This window comes from Macrobrachium nipponense, chromosome 16, assembly GCF_015104395.2.
Source record: "Macrobrachium nipponense isolate FS-2020 chromosome 16, ASM1510439v2, whole genome shotgun sequence".
Classification (NCBI taxonomy): Eukaryota; Metazoa; Arthropoda; class Malacostraca; order Decapoda; family Palaemonidae; genus Macrobrachium; species Macrobrachium nipponense.
This window is the reverse complement of record NC_087209.1, coordinates 69,309,389-69,316,888: the sequence shown is the minus strand read 5'-3', so window position 1 is coordinate 69,316,888 and position 7,500 is coordinate 69,309,389. Positions and strand designations below refer to the sequence as shown.

Sequence of the window (7,500 nt, the reverse complement as noted above, 5' to 3'; positions counted from 1 at the left end):
ATGTTACATGTAACAACATATAATTAATGCTGGGGTCACACATTCACGTATCACGACGGCGTATGCCCACGTATGTGGATCGTGGGCATCATCGCGGTGAAATGACCTTGAACAGCTGGTAAACAAGACACGGGCTAACGGACGTAAAGCCAGCACCGTAAATTGCGCCGCAAATGTACGCGCAAAGAAAGCAAGGTCGGACGTCTACCTGAAACTAACGCCGATATTGTAATGTTCTATGTACGTCAACTTCACGTCAAGACCACGCCCACTGTTGTGGTGCCGCAGGGTACAAAACTAGAATAGATTAATTTGTTTTCCTACAAATTAATCTATTCTAGTTTTATGGTAACTTTTTGATAGTAGCTATCTGTAATATATATAATATGTAATTAATGTAACATCACAAATAAATGAACATAGGATAAGTAGTATATAAGACTAGCACTAGAATTTTCTTGCTTCGATTTTACCATTCAGACATACACTTACTTATAAAACTGTTGACTATGGGCGATTTATATTTAAGCGATATAGAATAACATCTAATAACTTATCAAACATTCTTGGAAATAAATAGGAATTCTACCTATTCAAGATAATATTTTTTAGATGTATATAGGAATTCCTCTCAAATATTTACATTATTTGTTACACCATTATTGTAAGACTGCTATTCAGAAGAAACAAATATCTTCGACGTCTTGAGCTTCATGGAGAGTTTTCGTGTCGCTGTCATCAGCCAGAATCTCATCCAACTCCGACTCCTGTAGGTGGAAGTTGACTTTTTCCCTGTCCTGAATGTCTGCAGGAGTGGTTGTAGGAGTGGCTGTAGGAGTCTTTTCCGGGCCGAAAGAAGGTCCTGCAAGATGTGACGTTGATGGTCCCTTCCTTGGTCGTTTTAGGAGGTTCGGCATCTTGAAGGGCGTTGTGGGGAGTGCTTGAAGGAAACTGCTGGTTTCGGGAGATGGAAACAACAGCTGACCTGAGGGCGCCGACCTGACCTTTTATACCACGCTACAGCGTTGCCATGTCGTACAGGGTTGTAAATGTGTTAATCGGTTTCGCCGTAGGCTACAGCGCAATTAAGAGGCCCGCGTGCTTCGCCGCGGAAAGAAAACAACGACGGCGAACGATGCTGGTGACCCTAGCGCTTACCCCGCAACAGTCACCGTGGCTCCCACGTCCAATGCCTGGGGCTACGTCAGGTGACATTTGGCGTGACCACCCACGACTTGTTTTGAACATTTCAAAACTGGAGTGGGCTACGGCGACCTAGTGGGCGGAGCTAAGCGACCGGACGACCCGTCACCGTACGTCTACGATTTTACGTGTGTTTTACGTTACATTTACGGTTTACTGACGTAAGCTGTTGCCAACTACCAATTTCCGCTCATGCGTGGGCGTGCGTGCGTTGATACTTGAATGTGTGACCTTAGCATAATATTAATAACATCATCATTTAGAAAACCCGTACATGAAACTGGCATCCCATATACAGCAAAAATGATGATGCAATACTTGTCATCTCCGTAACCCTGACAACCGAAAAATCATTGCAGCCTGACGGTTGAGGTAGTCATAACCTCCCTCTCACCCCTTCCTCCTCCTCCTCCTCCTCCTCCTCCTCCTCCCTCCTCCTCCTCCTCCTCCTCCTCAATCTCCCCTCGTCACTGGAATCTTACCCCGCCACCCACCCCATTTCCCACAAGCAGTCTCAGAGAAGAGGAAACTGGATAATTAGAATTTTTTGTTGCGTCGTCTCCGGATTTTTTACTTATTTTTATTTTTTTTCGATTATGGAAAATGGTAAATTGATTTTGTAATTGGGTTTTCATTTTCTGATTTCTGTTTGTTGGTGACTGGTGTCGTAATTTCTTTTCGAGAATGAGTCCTCTTTGTAAATGAGAATCATTTAGTTTCGATGTTTTATGTTCACGACATTAATAGTGAATCATTTATCTCTACCGAACACGATATGTATGTTGTACTTTTTTTATGCACATTCGTCACGTAGTGTCGCTTTCTTTGTCTTTTATCAGACGTTTCTAGTAGTTCCTGCCAGTAATAAATTTTTTTTTTCATTCTATTTTTACTAATTGAACTTCAGTCTAGCTTTGACGTAGAGTACAAAAATTGATATGTCTTTTATCTTATTTATAGCAGTTTTAATTCCATTAGAAATCAAATCTCTTCGATTTTATCTCTTTCAATATTGACCTTTACAATTTCTTTATAAACTCATTGTTTATATAATTTCCATTTTCATTCATTCCCATCATGGCACTGAATGACCCAATGGGTCCCAGTGCTTGGCTTTATGCCTAAATCACATTTTCCACATTCCAGCATCAAAAGCAAAATCGTCTTCGGTATGTTTGAAAGCAAACGAGGACCTCCTCGGTATGCTTGAAAGCAAACGAGGACCTCCTCGGTATGCTTGAAAGCAAACGAGGACCTCCTCGGTATGCTTGAAAGCAAACGAGGAACTCCTCAGCATGCTTGAAAGCAAACGAGGACCTCCTCGGTATGCTTGCAAGCAATTGAGGACCTCCTCGGTATGCTTGAAAGCAAACGAGGAACTCCTCAGCATGCTTGAAAGCAAACGAGGAACTCCTCAGCATGCTTGAAAGCAAACGAGGACCTCCTCGGTATGCTTGCAAGCAATTGAGGACCTGCTCGGTATGCTTGAAAGCAAACGAGGACCTCCTCGGCATGCTTGAAAGCAAATGAGGAACTCCTCGGTATTGCTTGAAGCAACGGATGGAACTGGCCTCTGGCATGCTTGAAAGCAAACGAGGAACTTCGCATGCTTGAAAGCAAACGAGGAACCATCGGCCTCTTGAAAAGCAAACATTGAAACGGTCCTCGGCAGCGTTGAAAGCAAACGAGGGAACTCCTCGGCATGCTTGGGAAAGCACTGAGGACTCCTGGATGCTGAAAGCAAACCTGGTAAACACTCCATCGGCTGCTTGAAAGCAAACGAGGAACTCCTCGGTATGCTTGAAAGCAAAACTCCTCGGTATGCTTGAAAGCAAAACTCCTCGGTATGCTTGAAAGCAAACTTGGAACTCCTTGGTATGCTTGAAAGCAAACGAGGAACTCCTTGGTATGCTTGAAAGCAAACGAGGAACTCCTTGGTATGCTTGAAAGCAAACGAGGAACTCCTTGGTATGCTTGAAAGCAAACGAGGAACTCCTTGGTATGCTTGAAAGCAAACGAGGAACTCCTTGGTATGCTTGAAAGCAAACGAGGAACTCCTTGGTATGCTTGAAAGCAAACGTGGAACTCCTTGGTATGCTTGAAAGCAAACGTGGAACTCCTTGGTATGCTTGAAAGCAAACGAGGAACTCCTCGGTATGCTTGAAAGCAATTGAGGACCTCCTCGGTATGCTTGAAAGTAAACGAGGAACTCCTCGGCATGCTTGCAAGCAATTGAGGACCTCCTCAGTATGCTTGCAAGCAAACGAGGAACTCCTCGGCATGCTTGCAAGCAATTGAGGACCTCCTCAGTATGCTTGAAAGCAAACGAGGAACTCCTCGGCATGCTTGCAAGCAAACGAGGAACTCCTCGGTATGTTTGAAAGCAAATGAGGGCCTCCTAGTATGTTTGAAAGCAAACGAAGACCTCTTTAAGTATGCTTGAAAGCAAACCATCGGCAGGCATTGATGAGGTGTAGTTATGCATACCTGGACGGGACAGGTGGGCGAAATGATGGCGGACATTCAACCGATTCGCCAGACGGGGAGCCAGTGAGCAGCGTCGCTTCTCTCTCTCTCTCTCTCTCTCTCTCTCTCTCTCTCTCTCTCTCTCTCTCTCTCTCTCTAATGTCTTTGTGAGCTGCATTGAAACGTGACCAAGTGGAACTTCCAGACTGTCTTTGTGGTTAGGACTTCTTCTTCTCCTTCGTTTCCAGCGACCGCCGTACAACGACCTTGAGTTCCTGACAGGAGAAGACATTGTTTGGACGGATCTAGATGGTGCGATTATTATTCTATTATAATTAATACACTTATGTCGAGTGCTGGAATGTCTGTGAACTGTCAAGAAAGGGCGCTAGGGCTACAGGCAAGGTTATATTGATAATTATACGTATTTTTAAAAAAAAAATTCCCCATACATATTTTATTTTTCAATACATTGTTGTTTTTTTCCGTATACATTTTCTTACATTTTTCCCATCCACATTTTTTTTTATTTCCCCATACGCATTTTTTTCCCCCTTGCACATTTTTTTTTCCATACCCATCTTTTATTTTTTCCCATAAATCGTTTTATATTTTTCCTTATACACAGTTTTATATTTTTTCCATGCACATTTTTTTTTCCATTTTTCCCATACATGCTTTAATTTTTCCCAATGCGCATTGTTTCTCCATTCACATTTTTTTCAGCATACACAATTTTCCCCCATACACATTTATTTATTTTTTACGCTTATTTTTTTCCGTTTTTCACCATACCCATTTTTAAATTTTTACCCCATACACATTTCCTCCCCTTTGGGTGTATTGAAACGGGGGGGGGGGGGGGGGGGGGGGGGGTGCGCCGAGTGGAACTAGCCTTCCGGTTATAAGGAGGCATTTTCGGATGTGGTTGCGTATCCATGAACTTTCTTTCGCTACCAGCTGACGTCATCATGCACAGGTATGGATCAGCTGGGAAAGAGCAGGCGGGATTTGAACCACAGACCTAGCGAATGCAAGTCCAAGTTCTGCCTTCCAGTTGCATAGTACAGCATCCCAGCATCAGTATAAGTACCGAAATCAATCTGAGGTCCTGGGAAGGAGGAGGGGGTGCTTTATTAAAAAGAAAGAAAAAAAAAAAAAGTAACAATGTTAAATTCGTGAATTTAGCACCTGGTAGTTTGTCGACTGCGGTGTGCCACAGCCAAGTGAAACGTTTGGGGTTAGTAACCACATCTCACAAGATTTACAGGGAACCGGAAGCTTAACACCATCAGAAGCTACCGCCTCTTTTGTGGCAAAGTTATCATGTAGTTGACATGTTTATTATTTTTTCTCTTTTTTTTCGCCATAAACTATACCTTTTTTTCCATTAGCAGCGGTTTGAGTCAGATGGATACGATCTTGAGGGATGAAGTTGCTGGCCTCACTCTATATTATTTTGACAGAAGCAGGTGCTGGAACCCTCTATAAGTGGGTGTTGGACTGGTGGGCAGAAGGCCAGGTGTGTGGGTGTGTGTGTGTGTGTGTGTGTATGTATTATGTATAGTATCTGCAAGGTCCATTGTTAGATCCCAGCCTCTGCCCACCAGTAGACCCATCTAGGGACAAGGAAAGGACAAGGCTAATTATATCATCCCTGGAGACTTGACGAGGAATGGAAAAGACTACTTATCTGGCGCCACCCTCTCTAAAAGCTCTTAAAATAAAAAAAGGCAAAAAACATAGAGTAAGAGTAACCCCTCCAGACTAGCCATTAAAGAACTTAGATGTCAACGCAAGATATTCTTTAAAAATAACGTATGCTCCTGCCATTTAGTGCCTTCCCTCTTACTCCCACAGGAAGTTCGGTTGGAATAAAAGACAAGAAATATAACAAAGTGACCCTTTCAGACCGGCCATAAAAGAATCTAGGAAAAAGAACGTCAAGATATTTCTAAAATAAGTTATTTACTCCGACCATTCATTGCCTTCCCTCTTGCACCCACGGGAAGTTCGGTTGGAAAAAAGACTAAAAATATACCAAATTGACCCTTTCAGACCAGCCATGAAGAAATCTAGGAAAGCCAACACTAAGATATTTCTCAAATAAATTATTTACTCCGTGACTTACTCCGGCCATTCATTGCCTTCCCTCTTGCTCCCACAGGAAGTTCGGTTGGAAAAAAAGATAAGAAATATATCATCGTGGACCCCTTTCAGACCAGCCATAAAGGAATCTAGGAAAACAAACTCTAAGATATTTCTAAAATAAATTATATACTCCGTGACTTACTCCGGCCATTCATTGCCTTCCCTCTTGCTCCCACAGGAAGTTCGGCTCCTCGGGCACCATCGAGACCCACGACACGATGTGCGTGTTGGCCGTCAACATCATCAACGAGAAGATCTACATCTTCATCTGGTTCTGGCTGGTGTGCCTCACCGCCATCACGGCCGCCTGGCTGGTCTACAGAGTCCTCATCATCATCTCGTCTGACGTCCGCGTCAGGCTCCTCGAGGTACGTTCTGAATTTTCAGGAGGAGGGGGAGGTCTCTTCTCTTCTCTCTCTCTCTCTCTCTCTCTCTCTCGGGAAATATATTGGCGTTTAATTATCATGTTACTAAGTATAGAAAAAGCTAAGTTCTCTCTGGAAATAAATATATTTTATATATATATATATATATATATATATATATATATATATATATATATATATATATATATATATATATATATATATATAGCCACAAGTGCCCCTTAATATCCAATTCGCTCTACCCTCGGAATTGATATGTTTTCATATATGTTAACCGGTTAACATATATGAAAATATTAATTAATTCGAGGTAGAGCAAATTAGATATTAAAGGACATTTGTAGCTCGGTGTATGTATAGGAATCACGTCAATGTGATATGACAATATATTATATATATATATATATATATATATATATATATATAATATATATATATATATATATATATATATATATATTTATGTAGGTATATATAATATATGCATCGAGCTACAAATGTCCTTTAATATCCAATTCGCTCTTCCTGGGAATTAATATATTTTCATATATGTTAACCAAAGGGGAATTTTTTAGTTGATAGCCGAATCGGTAACATCACTGAAGTCCTGATTTCTTCTCTGTCCGCTGGGCGCTGGTTCGAACCCACGAGAGGACGAAATTGTCAACTAAAAAAATCCCGTTCTGTTAACATGTATGAAAATATATTAATTCCGATGTAGATCGAATTGGATATCAAAGGACATTTGTAGCTCGATGCGTGCATATGAATCACGGTGATGTGATAATTATTCATATATACATATTATATTATACGTATATATTATATATATATAAAATACGTGCATGTATGTATGTGGATTTCTCTTCTAGTAGACCATCAGTAAGGGTTCGTGGATGTAAATCCTCTTTTACACTTTCCTGCCTCCTCCTTAATGGCAAGTGGTTGCAAATCAGCATGACTTGTGTATTTAACGGCTCAAAATTTATTGCCGGGAGCGGCTTCGTGGTCAGATCAGCTGACAGCCATTTTAATGCCAGGGCAATTGATTTACCACGACCAGACGGCACAAGGCGATGACTTATGCAGAGGCTTCATTAAGGTGATAATTGTTTGCAGCCTTTTTTTCCTTCGGTCCTGGTGAGATTATGGATTGGCTGTTACATCCCTTTGGGCGACTGGGTCTGTTTCTTTCTTTTTAGATTTTATAAAAAAAAAGATTGACAATTGGGTTCGAATCCCGTTGGCCTTATTTTAGGGGTAAAAGGCCCCTTTTCAATTATAAAGTTGGTGT

General features: G+C 41.5%; 1 pseudogene; it reads left to right on the top strand.

Annotated features, from left to right (window-relative positions):
- The window catches only part of LOC135195797 (innexin inx2-like), an 84,760-nt pseudogene that overhangs the window by 34,432 nt on the left and 42,828 nt on the right, over positions 1–7,500 (top strand).